Genomic DNA, 25,589 nt, shown 5'->3' with positions numbered 1-25,589 from the left:
CCTGGGAATCCCCAAACTGCAAGGTGACTCACCTGGAATGCACCTGAGATTCATTTAGGGAAAAAACAGTCCACTGTGTGGTATCCGGTTTGGAAAAATACTGTGAAAAAAAAAGAGGAAGAAAGGAAAACCTCCAAAAGTCAGATGGTGAGACCATTCGTGTAACCACTGATAAGAAAAAGGATACAGTGCCTGGCTTGGGCCAGCGGTGGGAAGAAGAGGGGACAAGGTTATTCCAACAAGCATGCAAGGAGATGGACCCATCAGCTCTTTCCAGTCCATTAATATATATGAGCATACCATAACCAATAGCCTCTGTTCTTGCTCTGTCCTCTCTAAGCAACCTTCTGATGACAACCTGGGGTGCGGTCCCCTGCTGCTTGCCTACTCAGAGAAAATGGTCTGCTCAGCCTGAACATACATTCTGTTCTGCAACAGTCAAATCTCTTATCATAAATGCATCAACTGGCACTCTGATTTAGGTTCAGGCTCCCTGAGCCTGATTAACATGAGCCTGCCCCTGTGAGACAGAGTCACCTAGGCTGCTGACAATTTCAGCTTTTGAACTGACAGTGTCATTGTCTAGAGGCTGGGCCAAGGTGTATGCTCCCTGTGTGGCCTCCTGCAGCCTGCCATTAACACCTGTGCCACAGGCCTTAACATCAAATTGCAACAGTGTCTGTTTTCCCAGTCCTATTTCACAGCTCACTCCTGTAATGACAACTATGGCTCTGTCTTCCACATTGGTTTAAGGGCGATCCACTATTTTCTCTTAATTCAATCACTTCATATTGGGTAAAAGTCACTGTTAAGAGCCATCAGAAAACACCTGGCATAAACAAATCACAAAAATCTCAAACATACAGATTCTTCATCATTCATCATTGAATTAAGGGTCCTACTTTGACATGGTTGACTGAGCACTGCACACAGAAAGTAGGCTGTATCCTCTCCTTCCCTAGTCCCATTCTCTCCCTTCTACCTCACAGGCAACCATCATTCATTCTAGTCTGTATCCAGCCTAGGAGTTACTAAATATACACATCCATAAATATATAATATTCTTTTGCTTGTCTTAACTTGCATAAATAGTATTACATAGAATTAGAAATCAGGTGTGCCTTCTGGAACAAAGATCAAAATAACAGTGGCTTCAGTAAGACAGAAGTTGATTTTTCCCTTGCAGAAAAGTCAGACCATAAGTATTCCTGGGATGAAATGGTGGCTCCCCCCGACCCACAATCTGCCTACTCTACCACCCATAGGGTGTCCTCGTCACCAGGCCCACGTGTCAGGCAGAAGGAAATGAGAAAAGGACAAGGAAAGGCACTCCCTTCCCCTTTAAGGACATAGCCTCTAAATTACACACTACTTCCTCTCACATCCTACTGGCCAAGTACTTGGTCATATCGTCACATCTAGCTGCAAGAGAGGCAAGAAAATAAAGTTATTTTATTTATAAATGGGGGGCCATTTATCCTAAGATTTTATTACTATGGAGGAAATGGAAAGCTGTTACTGAGGGACAAGTGGCATTTTATGCCATATTAACTAAGTGGATTTTAATTTTTTCACTCCATATTACGGTTTTTGAGAGCTACTCATGTTGAAGCATACAAATTCATGCGTATTCATTGCTGTTCAGCTGTATATTGTACACTGCCTTGTATAAGGGCTCAGTGACAGATTTGCTTTAGAATTTAAGGTCAAAATTCTAAATGTGGTACATAAATATACCACAATTTATTAAACCATGCCCCCGCTGCCAGGCACCTGGGTCTTTTAAACACACTGTTTACAAAATGTTTGAATCACATCAGGGGAAATGTTAAATCAGTAAAATCCCAAATTATAGGGATCAGTCTCAGGTACACTCAGGGTTGTTTTGTAAAGCCTTTAATGTGCCCCAGCAAGCCAACGAAAATAGAAACTGACAATACTAAACTATAATATAGAAAGAGGAAGTAAATTCATGGTTCTCCTAGACTTTCTGCTACTGTAATCAAGTATTACATGGTATTCTCAGTTTCTTGACAATTGAAACAAAAAGGAAACATTGTGTGCCATTTAAGTCTCATCACCTGAAAAAAGGAAATAAACCAGTTAAGAGAAATAAACGGGCCGGGCGTGGTGGCTCACGTCTGTAATCCTAGCACTCTGGAAGGCCAAGGCGGGTGGATCGCTCGAGGTCAGGAGTTCGAGACCAGCTTGAGCAAGAGTGAGACCCCCGCCTCTACTAAAAATAGAAAGAAATTATCTGGCCAACTAAAAATATATATAGAAATAATTAGCCGGGCATGGTGGCGCATGCCTGTAGTCCCAGCTACTTGGGAGGCTGAGGCAGAAGGATTGCTTAAGCCCAGGAATTTGAGGTTGCTGTGAGCTAGGCTGACACCACGGCACTCACTCTAGCCTGGGCAACAGAGTGAGACTTTGTCTCAAAAAAAAAAAAAAAAAAAAAAGAGAGAAATAAATGTTTGCTTAATCCTAAATTCTAAAACAAAGCTGTCAGATGAGCTCTTATCTGAGGGTTAATTCTCAAGAAAGGATAACATCTTTAACAACCAGTTATATAGAAAATGCACAAGGCTTCTCTAGAATGATTCTTGGTTGACCTTTAACAAGCAGAGAACTTAATATTAAAAGTTTTCCTGCAGAGGGTCAGGTTAGTGCCCCAGGTTCATGTCAACATGCGGGTCCTGCCCAGAAGGAGATATCCATGAAAACCTGACCACTCCAGAAATGCCAACTCTCCTCCAGTTCAATATTTTCGGAGACCATACTATTATATTAGTGATTCTGGTATTATTAGGGGGTTTTCTTCTCTCCTGTAATTAACATCAAGATTTTAACCCATTTTGGAGAAGTGAAAAGATACTGGTTATTTCTGTGGGGGATTTTTTCGTAACTGTAAAACATCCAAATATAGTATCTTCCTTTTCATTTTTACTCGTATTAGGTAGTTATTTTTACTCTACCCCAGTTTACTACATTCAATGTTTTTTGCTTCTTCCCATTACTCTAATTAACGTACCCAAAACAGAAAAAAGTACATTTTAGTATGTTAAAAGACAACCAGCACAGTGTAAGAAATACTTATTCAGCACCCACTTTGTACTAAGGATTTACTTAAAATATTAGCTCTTAATTTTCACCGACAACTTTATGAGGGAGGGGTTATTAACACCACTTTACAGTTAAGAAAACTGGATCTTCAAGAGTAAATAACTTGCCTAAGATCACATAGCTGGTAAACTGTAGAACCTCATCACCCTGACATGTGGTCCTTTCCCAGTCCTGCCAACTCTACTTCTCAAGCATTCTTCCTGGTCCCTTCTTCTCCTTACTATCATTACTCTGGTTCTAGCTTCCTGCTTGGACTTTCTGTAATAATGTCTTTCTTTTTTTTTTTTTTTTTTAGACAGAGTCTTGCTCTGTTGCCCAGGCTAGAGTGCCGTGGCATCAGCCTAGCTCACAGCAACCTCAAACTCCTGGGCTCGAGCAATCCTCCTGCCTCAGCCTCCCGAGTAGCTGGGACTACAGGCATACGCCACCAGGCCTGGCTAATTTTTTCTATATATATTTTTTAGTTGGCCAGAAAATTTCTTTCTATTTATAGTAGAGATGGGGTCTCACTCTTGCTGAGGCTGGTCTCAAACTCCTGACCTCGAGCGATCCACCTGCCTTGGCCTCCCAGAGTGCTAGGATTACAGGCGTGAGCCACCGCACCCATCCTGCAATAATTTCTTAACTATCTTCCCTACATTCCACCTGGTTCCCCAATCATCCATTCTCCAACAGCCACCAGACTAATTTCTTTGAATCACAAAGGAGGCTTGTCATTCTATGGCTCTGCTTAAAATTCTTAAGCAACTTCATCATCCATGGGGAAAAAAAAATCCAAGGCCCACAAAGACCTGGAATCTGCTACCTCTCCAATTTCACTCCCTAACACCATCTGCCCCCACATATAAATGCTTATCACATTCAACTCCTTAGACTTCCCCCCATACACCTTGCTGCCCTCTCCTTTACCTGGCAATATTGTCCTTCAAGATCTCCCTCGCTGCGTTAGCAGAGAAGAGAAAAGAAGGGGGCCCCAGCTGAAGGAGCCTATTATCCAAATAAACCCTGGGAATCTCTGAGATGATATATCAAAGCAAAACAACCTACATTTTTAGACTGCCAAGACTATATCCTGAATTCCTGGAGCAAAACCTCTCAAAAAAAGTGATAAAGTATATTATGAGAGGGTGTTAAAGGTAAGTCTCCTGGTATAAGAAAATCCAAACTTAAGAACAAATGACTTCAAATCAGCATTCCCACAAAATGATCACTGCTGGTCCACATACATATAGTGATATTAATAATGATTTTAAAATATTTTTTATGACTGTGACTATCTTTATGATCCTATCTGAAGGTATAATTTGATTTGAATTGATCTTATAAAATTCCAGGAAATAATTCTTATTATTAATAAAGTTTAATATACCAGTCTGTTGAGATTCAAGTGCTCCAATAGATAAGGTTCTTTACATTTCTAAAATTAAATCACTTAATGAGAATTGCCAGAAAGAGACTTTTTAAATAATTCTACAGTATGGTAGAGAATACTTAAGATTTGTTTCTACTGTTCTACTCCTATCAGCCAGAAGAAGAGTGGAATTTTCAAAGATGCAAATAGTTCCCCTCGGTCATATTATCCTTAATGGAAATTAGAGCTGCCAGAGAATAGGAGACAGAGGGAAAAGGGCACGCCCCTCAGCCTCTGGTTTCTCTGGCTTCCAAAACTAGAAGCAAATGATGCCTTTGCTTTTCCAATCCACCCATTAAGCTTCCAAGAATAAATAAGTTTCTTTCAAAATTCAATTTCCCATGGGGTCATCCTCAGATGCTGCATGGTTTTAAGTTATTATAATTAACCACAACACAGCACAGCTTCCAAAGTGAAGGCTCAGGGTTGAGAAAAGACCCTCCCAGCCATGCATCACCACTAACCCACCAAAGGCTACAGGGACTCCCATGCAACCAACATCTGAGCAATCATAAAGAAGGAAATCAAGTGCTTTGCCTCTATCATCCTCACCGTCTAGAGTGAAGAGTAGCCCATAAATAAATAAACGAAGAGAAAAGATAATTATATATTTTGGTAAGTGCAGTTAATGAAAGCAGCAGCGTTCAGTAGCAAGATACTTTTTTTTTTCATTTTGCTTCCTACATCCTCAATAAACATATAATTTCATGGTCTGAACTATTAAATACACAAACACTAGAATAAACATGGATTTCCTATTTTAATGGCAAAGGTTGATAAATCAAAAAGCTATTTTTATGATCCTAGGCTCTAAAAAAATTCTGCCTCTGGTTTCCTGTGGAAGGAGGAGGTACTGGATACTAGGGCCAACAACAGCCTTAATACACTTTGTCCCAAAATGCAAAGATGTTCCACAAGTAGCCTATGAATATGGGTTTCAAAACAAACAGAAAGCCTTACCTTAGAGTTTCAGTATGTTTTAGAATCGTCACTGCCTTAATGTTTAAATACCTATTCAAGTCCTCCTAATAACGGAGAAATGCCTGCTTGATTATGGCTTTTTGTAGATATAAATACAGTGATCTATAGCTTTAAAAAAATCTTGTTTCTGTGATGATGTTTGTTAATCTAGCTAATAGAGTGATGTGCAGAAAAACGGAGAAAAGAGAGTGACAGAGACAACTTCGTGTACAAGTAAGCACTGGTTCCCCCCAAACCTTAGTTACCTGAATTATTCTAAGGTTATTTGTAAAAACTAAAATTCCATGAGGCAAGGAAAGACTTTTAATAACTCCATTTATGAGGTTTAATTTCAGTATTGCACATAAACAACTGGAGTATTAAAGAAAGTAACCAAACTAGAGATGGATGCTTAAAAATAACATTAAATAGGTGATTTGAGAACTCTAAAATTTTTTATGACAAACTTATTTCTTCTTTGTGCCTGCAGGTCATTGTATTAATAACACTGAGATGGCAATTTATTAGATGTGGTACACAAGTTCTATTGTGGGCTCAAAGCAGAGGTCCAGGGAAAACCTCCAGAAGATTCTTCCTTAGTAAGCAAGTAACATTTTGTCATTTTAGGCCACCACACGAAACCAATTGTCACTCACAGCTTCTGTCTCAGAGTGGGATGTGTCATGCTTCACTCGGTGCAAAATATGACAATAAAAAAAACCAACAACTTGATCAATCTATTTCAGCAGTGTCTGCTCAGCCAGCAGTGTGAGGAGCTGGCGTGCTGTGATGAAGCATTAGACTGCTTACAATGCCGACCTAGAAACCAAATCACCATTTTGTAGCAAGGAATGAAAATCATGATGAAAAAGCTACAGCTGATCTCCCTACCTAGCAAAGGAAAGATGGATAAAATACAATCATCATCACATATAACTGGTAGACTTAATGTAAGGGGTAATATAATAATTTATGTATTATAGGCTCATCTTGGAAAAGGAATAATTTGCTTCATTTGCTATGACTAACATGCCTAGGCGGGGCAGCCCATGTACTGACAATGAGATTTCCTCCAAAAAAAGGAAAGACACCACGACAAAGCAATGTTTCAACCCCGATTGCTCAGATCTCACCTTGGTTTCCTCCCAAAGCAAACTCACTCACTCCCTTATGAAGAAGCAAAGTAGGACACTGCAGGAGTATCAAAGCCGTGAACCCTGCCAAGGATACCAACAGGAGGGGAAAATACACCTCTGGCTCCAAGAATTTGGGAGAAGGGGCTGTCTCAGTAGCAGAGGGGGTCAACAGATGTGATATGAGGCTCTAAAATCATAGCACAGGCCCTCCATGGTAGTAGGACAGGGGTACAAGTCAAAGGGTAGGTACTATCTTCACCTTTGCACAGCATAAGGAATCCATGCTCCCTGGAAACTGCCCAGTGATGTCACCCTGTGCAGCTGTAATCTGTGTGAGTGTTCTAAGTCACAACAATGACATCTTAAGAACTATTAATTCCACTCATTCCCTATGAGGAAGAATAGGGACGAGAAGCCTCAGGAATCAGAAGTGTTCAGAGCAGGGAGTCTAGAGCCAGACTGCCTGGGTTCAAAGCTCAGCTTCACCATTTGCTAAGCTAGATGACTTGGGCAAGTCACTTGACTTCTTTGTGCCTCAGTTTTCTCGTCACTAAACTGTAAATGGTATTGAGTTGTTATGAGGAATTAAATGAGTTAATATTCATAAAATGCCTGGAATAGTGCCTGGCACATGTTAAGCATTGTTTGTTAAATTTTTTAAAATTAAAATAAAAACTTAAAAAATGTTTACACAACTAGGAAGAGCCCCTGGCTCCACTCAGACCGCTCACCAGAGCTGTAGTTGGAGTTCTGTTCTCCCTTCTGCCCCAGCCCATGTGCCGGGGCTGCCAAAAGGAGTCTCGGTGCCTGTCACGGGGACAGATGCTCTTCACTCTTCTCACCTTCTCATTGCTCTGACCCCGATTCAGATCCCCCCGTCCTATACCCAAGCCCAGTTCATAATGCTAACCTTTCACTCCAAGGCATCAGTGCAGCGGCAGAGCTGTGGTGATGAGGTCAAGTTGGCAACCAGACTTCCAAGATACAAACAGGTTTTCATTTAATACAACATTTACTTAGTTTTATAGAAGGATATAGGATGGGGAATACCCCAGGGACGGCAGCTTCATCTCAACAGGAGGCCCAGCAGCTACCCAAGTATACAGTTTCTTCTGCCCCCTCATCCACACAGGTCATATATGACTGCCACGGATGACAGGCAAGATGTTTGTGGGTCTTATTGATGAAAAGAAGCCACATCCCCTTTTCCTGCCAATCTTTTATGCCACTCTCAGGCATGCTAAAGTCCCCATGCTAATTTACAGCACCCCAACCCAGCGGCAACTCCATACAACAACCAAGGCAGGCATAACATCCCCCAATTATCTTAACTCTACTGTTTTCAAAGACACAGAGTACGGGAAACTGAAATCAACCCAAGCCTTTGCTCATGAATGCCAACCCTCTTTTTAACAGAATGGAGGCTTAGGCCCCAAAAGGGCAACTGAGGCCCCCTATAATCTGTTCCATGAATACATTTCCTGTCTCATCTCCTACAACTGACCCCCATATGCCCTAAACTCAGCCACACAGCCTGCCTTGGCCTTAGGTTCACCGTACGTAGTTGTGCTCCACTCAGAGTGTCAACTCAAGGGCAGAAACTTTTCTTTTATTTCCTCTTCCTATCACCTGGCACCACAGCATACCCTCTTAAATACTAAAAACTCAGGAAAACATTAACTTCATTTAAGCAACGAATGAAGCTGGATCACAATCATTTTTCTATGGTGAAGGAAAGTTACAAAGTTTTAAAAGTCCCAATGTCTGAATGTCAGTGATCCTTACAAACATGAAATGTTAAAGGCCACAAGTCTCATCCAAATGACTCTCTCAATTCCTATAGGAGGAGGGAGACACCTCAGAGGGGTCATGAAGCTAATTTCTCAATAATCTCCTCTGAGTAGTGCTCCAACAGCCATCCTTGTGAGTAGAGCCTATGTCCCTGTACAATGAATAGTCAACAAATGCTTGGGTATTCAACATATGACTTAATCTTGTGAAAATCATGATTGAGCTTACTTGGGTCTCTTCATAGAAAGATTGAAATCTGTACTTAATAGGCAATACCAAAGTAAACACAAGGAAACAACCAATATAAATTAGGGATGGCCTGAAGTTTGACTTAGGCAAAAATCACCTATGGTCTTCAGAAGTAACTGACCATCACCTGCGATGTAATTTTTGGTATCCCTTAGCCGTTAGTAAAAATGACCATGTGATGGCATAGGTTGTCATCAAATGCAGCAAACATAACAAACTGAGTAATATAAACAAGGTATGTCATTTGTATTTATTAAGTCTATTTGTAAATTGGAGTAAATTGCCTTATGTGTTTTACGTGTAGAAATCCTACCAATCTCATGAGGGATATGTTAATCTTTATTATTATAAGAATAAAATGCTGATTAATGACTGTGAGAGCTGTTAATTTGATATACAAAATAGTTTGCTTATTAAGAATGCATTAAGATGGACATAAAAAGCACAAACTATGAAGAAAAAAATCTGATAAGTTTGATTTAAAATTTAAAATTTCTGCTCTTCAAAAGACATTGTTAAGGAAATGAAAAGACAAGCCACAGACAGATTGAAAATACTATAAACCACTTATCTGATAAAGGACTGGTACCCCCAAAATACAAACAACTCAACAGAAAGACAAAAATCATTAAAAATGGAAAAAAAATATAAACAGACTTCACTGAAGAAGCCATGGACGGATGGCAAATAAGCATAAGAAAAGCCATCCAGGCCAGGCCCGGTGGCTCACGCCTGTAATCCTAGCACTCTGGGAGGCCGAGGCAGGCGGATTGTTTGAGCTCAGGAGTTCCAGACCAGCCTGAGCAAGAGCGAGACCCCATCTCTACAAAAATAGAAAGAAATTATATGGACAGCTAAAAATATATATAGAAAAATAAGCCAGGCATGGTGGTGCATGCCTGTAGTCCCAGCTACTCGGGTAGCTGAGGCAGGAGGATTGCTTGAGCCCAGGAGTTTGAGGTTGCTGTGAGCTAGGCTGATGCCATGGCACTCTAGCCCAGGCAAAAAAAGAGTGAGACTCTGTCTCAAAAAAAAAAAAAAAGAAAAGAAAAGAAAAGAAAAAGAAAAGCCATCCAGCTCTTTTCCTTCAGCACAGTAAGTACGGCTGCGAGCTGCCACCTAAGATCCTGGTATCACCATGGGCCATCGCCCTAGCTGGTGTTACTGGTATTGTAAGAACAAGCTGTACCCAAAGTCTTGTTTCTGCTGAGGCATCCCTGATGCCAAGATTTGCATCTTTGATCTGGGGCAGAAGAAGGCAAAAGTGGATGAGTTTCCGCTCTGTGGCCACATGGTGTCAGATGAATATGAGTAGCTCTCCTCTGAAGCCCTGGAGGCTGGCCATATTCGTGCCAACAAGTACCTGGTAAAACAGTTGTGGAAAAGATGGCTTTCATACCCGGGTGCGGCTTCACCCCTTCCATGTTATCCGCATCAACAAGATGTTGTCCCATGCTGGGGCTGACAGGCTCCAGACAGGTATGCGTGGTGCCTTTGGAAAGCCCCAGGGCACTGTGGCCAAGGGTTCACATTGGCCATGTCATCATGTCCATCCACATCAAACTGTAGAACAAGGAGCATGTGATTGAGGCCCGACGCAGAGCCAAGTTTAAGTTCCCTGGCCGCCAGAAGATCTACATCTTAAAGAAGTGGGGCTTTGTCAAGTATAATGCGGATGAATTTGAAGACATGGTGGCTGAGAAGCAGCTCACCCCAGATGGCTGTGGGGTCAGATACATCCCCAATTGTGGCCCCTTGGCCAAATGGTGGGCCCTGCACTCATGAAGGCTTCCACTGTGCTGTCCCCTCATGTATGCCCACCACTGAATCCTACTTCCTGTCCACTTAAAAAAAGAAAAAAGAAAAGAAGTTCAACATCATTAGTTATTAGGTAGATGCAAATTAGAAAAGCAATGAGATACCATTTCACACTAGAATGGCTAAAATTAAAAATTCCTAAATAACAAAAATTGGTAAGGATTTGAAACAACTGGAAATCTTATATACTGCTGCTAGAAATGCAAAATGTTCAGATCCTTTGAAAAAGGTTGCCAGGTTTTTATAAAGTTAAACATACACTTACCATGCAACCCAGAAATCTCACTGTTGGATATTTATCCAACAGAAATGAAAACACATGCCCACACAAAGACGTGTAAGCAAATGTTCATAGCAGCTTTATTTATAATACCTCAGAACTGAAAACAACCCAAATGTTCAATAAATGGTGAATGTGTAAGTAAACTGTGATTCATCCATTCATCTATATTATGGACTACTATTCAGCAATAAAATAAAGAATAAACTACTGAAACACACAACAACATGGATGAATCTCAAAAGCATTATGCTAAGTAAAAGAAGCTAGACACAAAAGGTTATCAATATCTGATTTCATTTATACAAAGTTGTAAAAATAACAAAACTATTTATAAACAGATCAGTAGATGCCAAGAGCTGAGGGTAGGAGAGGGCATGTTCTGCAAAAGTTAATGAAGTCTTTTTGGGGGGATAGAAATCAAAACCAAATCTATATCTTGATTTTGGTGATGGTTACACAAGTGTACACAGTGTCAAAACTCATCGAACTGTATATTTAAAGGAATGAATTGTATATAAACTATAGCTCAATAAACCTGGCTTTTAAAAATGAATATATAGGGCTGGGCGTGGTGGCTCACGCCTGTACTCCTAGCACTCTGGGGAGCCGAAGCAGAAGGATCGCTCGAGGTCAGGAGTTCGAGACCACCCTGAGCAAGAGCGAGACCCTGTCTCTACCAAAAATAGAAAGAAATGATCTGGACAGCTAAAATTATATATATAGAAAAAAATTAGCCGGGCATGGTGGCGCATGCCTATAGTCCCAGCTACTCAGGAGGCTGAGGCAGAAGGATTGCTTAAGCCCAGGAGTTTGAGGTTGCTGTGAGCTTGACGCCACGGCACTCTAGCCCGGGCAACAGAGCGAGACTCTGTCTCAAAAAAAAAAAAAAAAGAATATATAAAAAAATAAATAGATAAATAGACAGTGAATATTTGTTGAGTGAATTAATGAATGAAGGTGCAACAGTTAAATAACTTAAGGAAAAACATTATCTGGTTAAGCCAACAAATATCTAAAAATTTAAGTACAAGATATAATAATAGATATTAGATTATAACATAATTCTAATCTTTGTGGAATTGTTTGGAGTATTAGCATTTATAACATCAATAAAACAAACTTTTAGATTGCATTTAATTTTTAGTTACCTCTTTGGTATCACACACATACAATCTAACAAACTCACATGCAATCTAGCAGCTGATGGTACTGAGAAATTATCTCTTGGCTTGTAATGTCAAACTTTAAAAATATTACTCCTGATGCTTTTAATAAAATTATAGTAATTAGGCTGGGTGCCGTGGCTCATGCCTGTAATCCCAGCGTTTGGGAGGCTGAGGTAGGAGGATCACTTGAGGCCGGGAGTTTGAGCCCAGCCTGGGCAACACAGTGAGACCTAGTCTCTACAAAAATTTAAAAATCAGCTGGACACAGTGGCACATACCTGTAGTCTCAAGCTACTCAGGAAGCTGAGGCAGGAGGATCACTTGAGCCCAGGAGTTTGAGGCTTCAGTGAGCTATGATGATGACACTGCACTCCAGCCTGGGTGATAGAGTGAGACTGTGACCCACAAAAACAATGTAGTAATTATATACTTCTGCACCAAATTTCAGATTTATTTAACTCAGAGGTTCATTCTAAGTAGTGGTATTTTGGTTTGGTCCTGGCTAAATATTGATTTTTAACACTCACCATTCAACATTTAGCCAAAATAGTTATTCAGTGGCTAATCTGTTAACTTTCAGGGTTTCAAGTTCTGATTTGTGCTCAACCAGCCTCCACTAAACCAATGTCTGCGGTTCAATCATCACTGCCTTCGAGGACCTATGATAAATCCACCATTACCAGAATTTACACTAGAAATCCTAATCCATTTTCAGTATTTCAATTTCTCACATTAATTTTCAAAATACTTCATTACAAAGCAGAGATATAGTAAAAACCACTTGACAATTTTGAGGAAATATCCTGGGCTATTAAAATGAGAGTAAAGGAAATGAAAAATAAGGTGGCTAAGCAAAATCTTTTTTAAAAAGAAAATAAAGGAAATCCAGAGCAACAATACAGTTTAAAGATATAATGGACAAGAAGACCTTATTTACAATAGAAACAAAAATATAAAATATCTGGGAATAAACTAAAGAAACATACAAAATTTAAAGGAAAACTCGAAATCACTCCAGAAGAACACAAAAGGCTTTAACCAATGGAAAGACACAGGAGGTCCCTGAATAGGAAGAATTGGCATCATAAAAATGATTCTCCCATATTGACTCATAAATTCAATGCTATCCCAATAAAATTCCCATAAGCATTTGGACAGGAACTAGACAAGATGATTCTAGAGTCATATGCAAAACTAAACAAACAAGAAGAACCAGGAAAATTCAGGGGGAAAAAAGAGCAATGAGAAGGCACTAGCCCTACCAGATTTTAAAATATACTCTTAAGGGTCATAATGCTTGGTACTATGGTATTCATTTGTGACAAGTGACATACCAATGGACTAGAACAAAAAGTCCAGAAATACATATAGGTATTTAGTATATGATAGAGAAGGCATCTCAAATCAGTGGGGTCAATACGGACTTTTTAGTCTTTGGTGTAGGGACAACTAGGTAGCCATATGAGGAGCACATTTCTAATGAAGCCCAGATATCTTAAAAAACAATTGAAAAATTTTAACTACTTAACAGCAACAATGACAAACTTCTAAGAGGGGGAAAATAAATAAGCAAAGTAAAAAAAGAAAAAAGAAAAACTGAAAAAATATTTGCAACTCATCACTGATAAAAGGCTAATCTCCCTAATGTACAGAAAGCTCCTAGATTCAAGAAAAAGATGAGCCCATAGGAAAAAAAACAGACAAAGAATAATAAGTAGGCAATTCACAGGAAAAAAATGAACAGTCCTTAAACTTTTAAAAAGATATTCATCATTACTTATAAGAGAAATGCAAATTAAAATGGCACTGAGACACCATTCCCCCACACTGACAATAATCCAAAAGTTTGATAACACACTGTTGGCAAGACTATGGGGAAAGAGGCACTTTCATACATAGTTGGTGAGTGTAAAAAAAATGATATGACCTCTTATGAAAAGAATCTGGAAATATCATCCAAAATTGTAAATGCATTTACCCTTTAATCCAACAATCCCACTCCTAGAAATCTATCCCAAAGATATGCCCATACATGTATAAGATGTTCAAGGTTAACCACTGCAGTACTGTTTGATTACCATAAGATGGGAAACAACCCTAGTGCCCACCAACAAAGGGTTATATTATGGCACATCTGCACAATGGAATACCTATAAAATAAAAGAATGAAGAGCAACCCTTTGTACTAACATGGAAACATCTCTAGGACAACTTAAATGAAAAACACGAGGTGCAGTACAGAACCCATGGTATACCATCATTTGTGATAGAAAAGGTGGAAATTGGCACATATATTTGCATTGTCTTGTATTTATGTAAACAAACACTGGAACAGAAACCAACAAAAGTGGTTACTACAATGTCAAGGAGAAATGGAGAAAATGGGTAGGGTATACCTTTTCAGTGTGTCCCTTTTAAATCTGCTTTTATATGTAGACCCTGTAAATGTATTACCTGTTCAAAACATAAGTATTTGCAAAAAATGACTCAAGAAGGGCAAAAATAGACAACACTAAATAATACATTATTAAAGTCGATATACACATTATATAAACCTAAAAGATAATTTGTTTCTATCTGTAGCAAAGAATTTGCTGCTAGCAGACCTATTTCACAAGAAATACTAAGGGAAGTCTTTCAGGCCTAAAAGAAACGACACTGGACAATAACTCAAATCCACACAAAGAAATTATGAGCACTAGAAAATGTAAAAATATAAGTAACTATAAAAAACTGCATAAATACATACATTTTCTCTTTTCTTCTCTAAACATTTAAAAAGACATAAAATTAAACAATAATTATAATGGTATATTGTTGGGGTTGTACATATATAGATGACATATATTTTGTGATACTAGCATGAAGGAAAGATGTGATAATGGAGCTAGAATCAAAGAAACTTTTATCATTTTACTATAATTAAATTAGCATCACACTAAAGCAGATTGAGACTAAGTTAAAATGACTATTGTAATCCCTGGAGCAACCACTATGAAAATAACTCAAACATATGGTAAAAAAAACAACAAAAGGAATTAAAGTTGTATACTAGAAATATATATCTTTCTCTCACATGAGGAAGCAGTGAAAAAATAACAAAGAACCAAAACTTCTATGAAACATACAGAAAATAACAAAAAGGGCAGACATAAATCCAACTATATAACAATTACATTAAATATGACTGGACTAAACACTGCAATCAAAAGGCAGCAATTGTCACACTGGTAAAAAACCTGAGATTCAACTATCTGCTGTCTAAAAGAGATACACTTTAGATTACGGTTTCTCAACCTTGGTACCACTGAAATTTGGGGCTGGATAATTCCCTGTTCTGGGCATGTTCCTGTGCATTGTAGGCTATTCAGTAGCATCCGTGGCCTTTACTGATTAGATGTCAGTAGCCACCATGCAGGCGTGACAACCAAAAATTTCTCCAGTTGTCGTCAAATGTCACAAGGGGGGCTAAACTGCTCCCAATTGAGAACCACTGCTATAGACTAAAACACACATGCACGCAAGAATACACACATGTGCACACACACACATAGGCTGAAAATAAAATGATGGGAAAATATATGCCAGGTAACATTAATCATAAAAGCACAGGAATAACTATATTAATCTCTGATAAAATAAACTTTAAGACAAGACATATTATAAAGAAAGACCCTTCATAATGCCATCAAGAAGTTACAAACATTATGAATGTACATACATCTAGAAACAGAGTCCCAAAACACACGAAACAAAAACGGACAGACTTTAAAATTTCAGTTTTTGTTTATCTGGAAATATCATTATTTCACACATACTTTCTTATGTAAATCTTTATTACTTTTGTTGCTTAATTGCTGACAGGTCCATGATGTTCCCTGTGATGGCAGGAACATGAGGAGTTATTAATGACCCAGAAGCCTTCAGGTCAAGACTATTCTATAAAGAATGGCCAAAATGGTCAGTCATTTGTTTCATATCACTATGCTCATTTTTTCAAAAACATAACTTTATTGAGTTATAATTTACATCCCATAAATTCATTGTCAATTTAAGTATACTAATGATTTTTAGTAAATTTACCAAGTTATGCAATCATCACCACTATCAACCTAATAAGATCCCTGGTACCCATTTACAGTTAATACCTGTTTCCATCCCCAACCCCAGCCAACCATTAATCTACTTTCTGTTTCTATACATTTGCCTTTTATAAAAATTTGTTAAATTGGAATCACACAGTAGCTGGTCTTCTGTGCATGACTTCTTTCATTTAGCATGACCTATCTATGTCTTTATATTTAAAGTGGGTTTCTTAGACAATCCACAGAATGGGAGAAAATATTTGCAAACTACTCATCTAACAAGGGATTAATAACTAGAATATATATGGAGCTCTAATAACCCAACAGGAAAAGATCAAATCTGATTACAAAATGGGCAAAGGATCTGAATAGACACTTCTCAAAAGAGACATACAAAAGGCCAACACATATATGAAAAAATGCTCAACATCATTAGTCATCAGAGAAATGCAAATCAAAACTATAATGAGATATCATCTCACCCCCATTAAAATGGCTTTTGCCAAAAAGACTGGCAATAACAAATGTTGGTGAGGATGTAGAGAAAGGGGAACCCTCGTACACTGTTGGTGGGAAAGTAAATTAGTGCAACCACTATGTAAAACAGTATGGAGGTTCCTCAAAAAACTAAAAATAGAACTACCATATAACCCAGCAATCCTACTGTTAGGTATATATGCAAAAGAAGGGAATTCAGTATATTAAAATATCTGCACTCCCATGTTTATTGTAGCACCATTCACAACAGCCAAGATTTGGAATCAACCTGTGTCCATCAATGGATGAATGGATAAAGAAATTGTGGTACATGTACTCAATGGAATATTATACAGCCACAAAAAAGATTGAAATCCTGCCATTTGCAACAACATGAATGGAACTGGAGAACATTATGTTAAATGAAATAAGCCAAGCACAGAAAGACAAATTTCGCCTGTTCTCATTTATATGAGGGAACTGAATATTAAAAACAACTGATCTCATGGAGACAGAAAGTAGAACGAAGGTTACCAGAGGCTGGAAAGGGTAATGGGGAAGGAGAGAATAAAGTGGGTATGGTTAATGTATGCAAAAATATATTATAGTTAGAATGAAAAATATTTGATAGCACAACAAAGTGACTATAATCAACAATAAGTTAGGGTATACCTTAAAATAACTAGAAGAATGGAATTGGAATGTTCCTAACAGAAAGAAATGATAAATGTCTGAAGTGATGGATATCCCAATTACCCTGACTTGATTAATTCATATTGCATGCCTGTATCAAAACATCACCTGTACCCCATAAATACATACAACTATTATATATTTATAATAATTAAAAATTTAAAAAGTAAAATAAAATAAAATGGGTTCCTTGTAAATAGCATACAGTTGTATCTTTTTTTTAATCCAATCTGACCATCTGTCTTTTAGACTACTCACATTTTCACATTTAAAGCAACTACTAGCCAGGTACAGTGGCTCATGCCTATAATCCCAACTCTTTGGGAGGCCAAGATGGGAAAATCGCTTGAGGCCAGGAGTTCAAGACTAGCCTGGGCAACATAGCAAGACCCCGTCTCTAAAAAAAAAAAAAAAAAACTTTTTTTTTAATTAACCAGGCATGATAACATGTAACTGTAGTCCTAGCTACTTGGGAGGCTGAGGTAGGAGGATCACATGAGCCCAGGAGTTTGAGGCTGCAATGAGCTGTGATCATGTCACTGCACTCCATCCAGCCTGGGCAGCAGAACAAGACTCTGTCTCAAAATAAATAATTAATTAATAAAAGCAACAACTTGATATGGTGGGATTAAAATCTACTTAAAATCTACTATCTTGTTAGTTGTTTTCTTATTTGTTCTATTTGCTCTTTTTTTCCCTCTTTTTCTGTTTTCTCTAGGTTTTGTTGAACATTTTTTATTATTCCATTTTGTCACCTTTATTGACACTATTTATACCTCTTTTTGTTAACTTTTTAAATGCTTGCCCTAGGGTTTACAATATATATTTTTAAATAATCTGAATCTTCCTTCAAATTATATTAGACCACGTCACAAGGAGCATAGGACTTTATAACAGTATTTTACCAATTCCTCCCTCCCATCCTTGTGTCATTGTTGTCATATATTTCACTTTTATATATGCTATAAACACGTAACACATTGTTATGAACTTTACTTTAAATAATCACTTATTTTTAGAGCAATAAAAAAATTTTAAGATTTTATCTTCATTTATTCCATTTCTGATATTCTTTGTATATATCCAGTTTTCCAACCTATATCATTTTCTTTATGCCTGAAGAATTTCCTTTACCATTCTTGTAAGCTGGGTCTCCTGGCAATAAATTCCCTCCATTTTTGTTTGTTTCAGAAAGTCTTTATTTCTTCTTCATTTGTGAAGGATATTTTCACTGAATGTAGAATTCTGGGTTGACAATTTCTTCTTTCAACACTTTAAAGATGTCACTCCACTGTCTTTTTGCTTGTATGGTCTTTTACTGAAAAGTCTGCTACAATTCTTATCCTTTTTTCTCTGTAGGTAGTGCTTTTTTTTCCATTTCTGAATGCCTTGTCTTTGGTTTTAGTCAGTTTGAATATGATATGTCTAGGAGTATGTTTGTTGTTCTGGTATATATCTGGCTTGGCATTCTCTGAAGTTCTTGGATCTGTAGTTTGGTGTCTGTTGGTAATTTTGGAAAACTTGGCCATTATATCTTCTAATATTTCTGCCCATTTTTTTTTTCTCTCTCTCTCTCTCTCTCTCTCTCCTGAGAATCAAATTATGTGAACATTAGACCATTTGATATTATTACTCTGCTCTTGCATATTCTATTAATATTCTGATTATTTCACTCTTTGCCTATCAGTTTGGGTAATTTCCATTGATATATCTTTAAGTTCACTGATTCTTTTAGTCCACTGAAGGTATTCTTCATTTCTGTTACTTTATTTATTTCTAGCATTTGCATTTGATTTTTTCTTTTATTTTCCATCTCTGTGCTAAAATTACTTATCTGATCTTACATGTTGACTGCTTTTTCCTTTAGAGCTTTTAAAATATTAATCATAGTTTTTTTTAAATCTCTGAGAATTCCAACATTTGTGTCTGTCATACACGAGTCTGGTTCTGGTGTGACTGCTTTGTCTCTTCAGACTATCTTTTCTTGCCTTTTTGGTCTTGTAACTTATTTCTGATAGTCAGACATTATTTATTAAACCATAGGTACTGAGGTAAATATTTTTTATTCTTGAAGATGAGCATACCCTTTTTCTGCTAGGCCTTCAGTGTTAAAGTTTGTGTTAATATAATGAGGAGTTGAGCTGGATTTGAAGGTTTTTGTTTCCATGATTACACTCAGGGCCACAGAAGCCTTCAAATTCCTGTAGTAATACCTTGTCTTTGCCACGAGGTTTTCTCAGTGTCTTCCCCTCACTTGGTTTTGGGTTTCATACTTGGCTTTGAGATTTCTTCATTGCTCCCCAGAAAGAATCTATCTCTTGCAGCTCTCCAGGCTTTTTTTCCATTGTTATTTTTACTTCATGCTTGTTAGCTTGGTAGTAGGGATGTGGGAGATGGGGGCATTCTCTGATGTTCTGATTAATTCACAATATTAAGCAGACACTGTGACCATGGGTCTTGGGGTTGTGGAATTCACAAGCATTCCTGATCCTCCTCCAAATGTAATGCTGGGCCTAGCAGGCATTTATTTCTTCCCCAAGAGTAGAATTTGTTTTTCCTGTTCTCCTTCCCCAGCTGCAATGGGTTTCCACTGGTACCCTCAGTTTTTGTTAACCTTTTACCTGTAGAATTTTGTTCCTTAGGGAGACGAGATACGTCTGGGCAGTGGCTGTTTTTGCCCTATCCCAGTCAGCACATGGGGGAAACTTTCTCAGGATTCTTCCTGATCTTCTCTGTGAGCACTTGGTGAGAATCCTGGAGAAAAAGCCTGCAAGAGGGTGAAAATGCCCTATACATGTGGTCCCAACTTTTAGAAATTCATTAGAAATTTCTAGTTTAATATTCTTACTGGCTTATATGCCATTCCATAGTGTCTATCCCAGGTAAGCAAATGTTCAGGTCCTATTTCTTCCTGCAATGGTGCCTGTCTCTCTCCTGATCTGGGGTTAGTTGTTTGCCCTGAAATCTCAGTTTTCTCCTGGGTTCAAGAAAAGTCATTAACTTGCAATTTTTCCAGCTTTTCTGTTGTTGTTGTAAGGATGATAGCTCTACATGCCACATCTCTGGGCTGAAACTAGAAGTCTGTTTATTAGTTTTTCAAGTGTACTTATATCTTATATACAGCCTTTTCCTATAAGGACTAGATATTTGAAATACTGAAAGATTGTGTCAAGCAAATTATATTAAGTAACAATTTGCTGGAAATTTTGTTAATCAGATATATACAGAAAGTCTGGAAATCCCTACAGTATTAATATCCAATCAAGGATTCTGATCAGTTTGAAATAACTTGATATTCTCACCTGAGTTGCTATAATTCAAAGACAGAACTTGTTTTCATTACCTTATATGTTCTTGTGATACATAAATGCTCAATGCCCATTTGGCCTTTTGAAGTAGAAAAAACTGCTCAATGCTGCATCATCCCTTGACCTTGTGTAACTGGCCAGCCAGGCCTGCCTTACCAGCAGGGGCTTAATTGCCCTACTCCTCTGGGAATGTCCTCTTTTACAGAAACCCAACTCTAATTAGGAATTTTTCAAGCACTGCTTGAATTGTAGAAATTGTAAAAATTGAAGAAACAACACTTTAAAACCAAATAATATTAATTCATATAGATTAGTATCCACCCCAGGCACAGTTTCCCTGAATTAACACATCAAAAAGGGGCCTGGAGATGCCAGGGTATCACTCTTAATGTGGTTCTGTGAAAAAAAAGACATTGTTACGGTAATACCTGCTATTTGCCTACAAAGATTAATATGTATATTAAATTACAATGTTAGTTACACTATAAAAAGTGTCCTTTCTTCTGTCTTCATATCTACCACCACTTCTTCTCCCTAAATAATATATAATAATTCAATAAAACTTTGACAGATAAGCTTACAAAACAGCTGATGTGAGGGTTTTTAATGCATATGCTTAATATTTCAAACGTGAACAACCATTCTTCATAAGTACTTCAGGCATATATTACCACAGCAGCTCCAGCTTTGTGCCTCAATACCTAACGTCCTTTCCCCCAAGAGTTTGCTCATAGGAATATTGGTTTTTCTTGACCCTGACTACACAGCTTTTTTTCTCCCTTCGGGATCATGTCTAGGTATCGGATATACTACACACCAGAACAGGCATTAAATTTGAGAAAGGATCTTCATGCTCGTCTTCAGCTTAAGTGCCCTCAGATCCATTTTCTGCCCTTTCTTGCTCTGCCACATGTTGGCAGGGGAGGGAAGGGATGACTCCTGTAAACTACATTTTCAGGCCCCCTTCCAAGTGGCTTCCAGTTAGATTTATTGAATGAAAGGTACAGGTGAGATACTAGAAGGTAGCAGGAAGAGAGAAGCCAAGGTAGGTATCTCTACCCCTCTCAGCTGCCTTCTCTCGGGTAGTGGCTACGTGTTCTCCATGGCTGAAGCTCCCACTGGAAAGCCCTCCCTCTGGGTCCCATGTCTCACTGGGTAGTCTCCATAATGATTCTAGTTGCTGCCAGATGACCTCATTCCTGGGCTCTGGTGATACTATCTTCTCCCTATGTCAGTTCTAGGGGTGACAGCGGCTTCCTGCTATTGCTCATCTCTAGGTTGTTCCAATACATTCTGGCTTCTCAGTGCTTCTAATGCCTTGGTTAACAGTTGCCTCCTACTGAACTACCTGCCTTTTTTCCTTTATTGGATTGGGAAGACTTCATCTGCCAAATCAGACCTCCATCCTTTACCATATTTCCCCATGATGGATAAAAATCTCTACATATTAACTTCGTGTCTGTGTCTCTCTTCAGTGTCATCATAAACACTCTGCACAAAACTGCCATTGAAAACAGACAATTCTCTTATTCATACCACTGAAGAGAATCATTTTGGGTTATTCATAACCTACTCTATTAATGAATGCAATCTTTTTATTGTCCAGTTCTCTCAGCAGCAAACATGTACAGCAGTCAACAGAGTTCTAGACTAAAACAGACAGTCCATGGCAGGCTTGTTTTAAGTATATATTTGTGTGTATATAAATATGCTTAACTGCATAAACACACAGACACACACACAAAGTCAACAGTTCGAGGAAAACAAATACCAAAAAAACAGAGTGTATGTGTATGTGGGTTATAATAAAAAAAAAGATCAAACGTTCTTTATAGAATTAAGGCTTCCATAAAGAACATATATGAGAAACCCACAACTAACATCATACTGAATGGGGAAAAGCTGAAAACCTTGCCTCTAAAAACTGGAACAAGACAAGGATGACCACTATGACCACTTTCACCACTCCCATTCAACACAGTACTAGAAATCCTAGCCAGAGCAATCAGGCAAGAAAAATAAATAAAAGGCATACAAACTGGAAAAGAAGTCAAATTATCTATCCCTCTTTGCAGATTACATGATATTATATTTGGAAAAACCTAAAAAGTCCACCAAAAAACTCTTAGATCTGATAAACAAATTCAAATCAACATACAAAAAGGTCAGTAGCATTTCTATATAGCAATAATGAAATAGCTGAAAAAGAAATCAAGAAAGCATTCCATTTATAATAGCTACAAAAATACTTAGGAATAAATTTAACTAAGGTGGTAAAAGACCTCTATAAGAAAAACCACAAAACACCGATGAAACAAATTGAAGAGGACAAAACAAATGGAAAGATATCTCATGCTTATGGATTAGAAGAATACTATTAAAATGACCATACTACCCAAAGAAATCTACAGAGTCAATATAATCTTTATCAAAATAGCAATATCATTTTTCATAGAAATAAAAAAAAATCCTAAAAATGGAACCAAAAAAGAGCCTGAATATTCAAAGCAATCCTGAGCAAAAAGAACAAAAAGATGTTGGAGGCATCACATTACCTGACTTCAGAAAATACCACAATATTGGTATAAAAATAGGTACATAGACCAGTGGAACAGAATAGAGAACCCAGAAATAAATCCATGTATTTACAGCCAATTGATTTCAACAAAGGTGCCAAGAACACATACTAGGGAAAGGACACCTTTTTCAATAAATAGTGCTGGGAAAACTGGATATCCATATGCAAAGGAATGAAACTAGACCCCTATCTCTCACCATATACAAAATATAAAAATCAACTCAAAATAAATTAAAGACCTAAATGTAAGACCTAAAATTATAAAACTACAAAACTACTAGAAGAAAACAGGGGATGTCTACAGCCATCCCACCCTGAATGTGCCCAATCTCATCTGATCTCAGCAGCTAAGCAGGGTCAGGCCTGGTTAGTACTTGGATGGGAGAAAACAGGGGAAACACTACAGGACATTTTTCTAGGCAAAGATTTTATGGCTAAGACCTCAAAAGGATAGGCAACAAAAACAAAAATATACAAATGGACTACATCAAACTAAAAAGCTTCTGTACAACAAAGGAAATAATCAACAGAGTAAAGAGACAACCTGTAAATGGGAGACAGCATTTGCCAACTATTCATCAGACAAAGGGCTAATATCTAGAATATACAGGGAGCTCAATAGCAAAAAAAAAAAAAAAAGAAAAAAAAAACCCACAAATAATGCCATTAAGAAGTGGACAAAGGACATGAATAGCCATTTCACAAAAGAAGACATATAAATGGCCAATAGGTATATGAAAAAATGCTCAACATCACTAATCATCAGGAAAATGCAAATCAAAACCACAATGAGATGTCATCTTACCCAAGTTAGAATGGCTACTATTAAAAAGACAAAAAAATAACAGATGCTGGCAAGGATATAAAGAAAAGGGAACTCTTACACACTGCTAGTGGGGATGTAAAATTAGTACAGCCATGGAAAACAGTATGGAGAGTTCTCAGAAAACTAAAAATAGAACTACCATATGGTCCAGCAATCCTACTACTGGGTATTTATCCAAAGAAAAGGAAATCAGTATATCAAAGGGATTCCTGTACCCCATATTTACTGCAGCACTATTCACAATAGCAAAGATATGGAATCAACCTAAGTGCCCATCAACACATGAATGGATAAAGAAAATCTGATATATACATAATGGAATACTACTCAGCCATAAAAAAGAATGAAATCCTATCATTTGCAACAACATGAACGGAATGAGAGGTCATTATGTTAAGTGAAATAAGCCAAGCACAGAAAGACACATATCATTATGTTCTCACTCATATGTAGGAGCTAAAAAAGTTTACCTCATGGAGGTAGAGAGTAGAATGATAGATACCAGAGGATAGGAAGGGCAGCGGGGTAAAGAAGAGAAGTTGATTAATGAGTACAAACATACAGTTAGACAGAAGGAGTAAGTTCTAATGTTCAATAGCAGAGTAGGGTGACTATAGTTAACAATAGTGTATTGTATATTTCACAATAGCTAGAAGAGAGGACTTGAAATGTTCCCAACTAGAAATGATAAATACTCAAGGTGATGCATACCCTAAATACCCTGACTTAATCATTACTCATTCTATGCATGTAATAAAATATCACATGTACCACATAAAAATGCATAATTATGTATCAATAAAAAATTTTAAATGGACAACAAAAAATAATAAACATTTCTATTTATAAAAAAAAGAATTAAGGCTTCCACTTTCAGACAAAATAAAAAGAGGGACTGGATTTATCCTCATCCTTAAAACAACAACAAAAATACATGAAATAATGGTTTTCAAGACAGTGGACATCAGGCAATAAAGGACAGCGACCCCTGAGAGATGGGAAAACATGAGGCAAGCCCTACAATTATACTGGCTTACTGCCTTGAGGGACTTCCCAGGCCACAGAACAGTGAGGGGAAAGTGAGGCAAAATCTGGAAGACTCTCTTGAATTATGAAAGCTGAGAGTCTAGATGCAAAGGCAGCTAAATTTCATAAGACAGAGTACCATAAAGGAGATTTGCACACAGAGAGAATCCTAGCAATCTGCAGAGGATCTCTCCCTCAGGTATTCAGAAGAGATCGGCATATGCTTATGAGGGGAAAGAATGGAAAGAACAAACTGAAAGGATTGGAGAGAACAATACCTGGCACTCACAAAGGGCCAGGAGTAGTACCATTCCCTACCAGCCAGACTGGAAAAATTCACAACTCACAGGGCATTGGGTAGAATAGTCAAGATGATCTTGTCTCAGCAGTAGAAATAATTAGCCCTTGAGTGAGCACTGCTCCAGACCCCCTTAACAAATCATACAAGCAAGACCCCAAAGGATCAAACTATTTCTAAGTAAATTAACTGAATTCAGAAATAAAGCTCACGATGATTTATGGAATACAAAAATGTCCAGCATTCACAGTGTCTGTCATCCAATTAAAGATTAGCAGTCACGCAAAAAGGCACGAAAATATAACGTATAATAAGGAGAATAATCAATCAACCAAGTATAAATGACCCAAAAATTAGA

The 25,589-nt window shown here is 37.8% G+C and overlaps 1 protein-coding gene and 1 pseudogene across 1 annotated transcript in view; one reads left to right on the top strand and one right to left on the bottom strand.

Annotated features, from left to right (window-relative positions):
- Nucleotides 1-25,589, bottom strand: part of SLC9A7 (solute carrier family 9 member A7) — a 156,708-nt gene that overhangs the window by 109,008 nt on the left and 22,111 nt on the right. The gene's annotated exons all lie outside the window — the stretch shown is intronic.
- On the top strand, nt 9,812-10,518 carry LOC123628658 (annotated as a pseudogene).

This window comes from Lemur catta, chromosome X (assembly GCF_020740605.2).
Source record: "Lemur catta isolate mLemCat1 chromosome X, mLemCat1.pri, whole genome shotgun sequence".
Classification (NCBI taxonomy): domain Eukaryota; kingdom Metazoa; phylum Chordata; class Mammalia; order Primates; family Lemuridae; genus Lemur; species Lemur catta.
The sequence above is the reverse complement of the archived record's forward strand: the minus strand, read 5'-3'. Positions and strand labels throughout refer to the sequence as shown.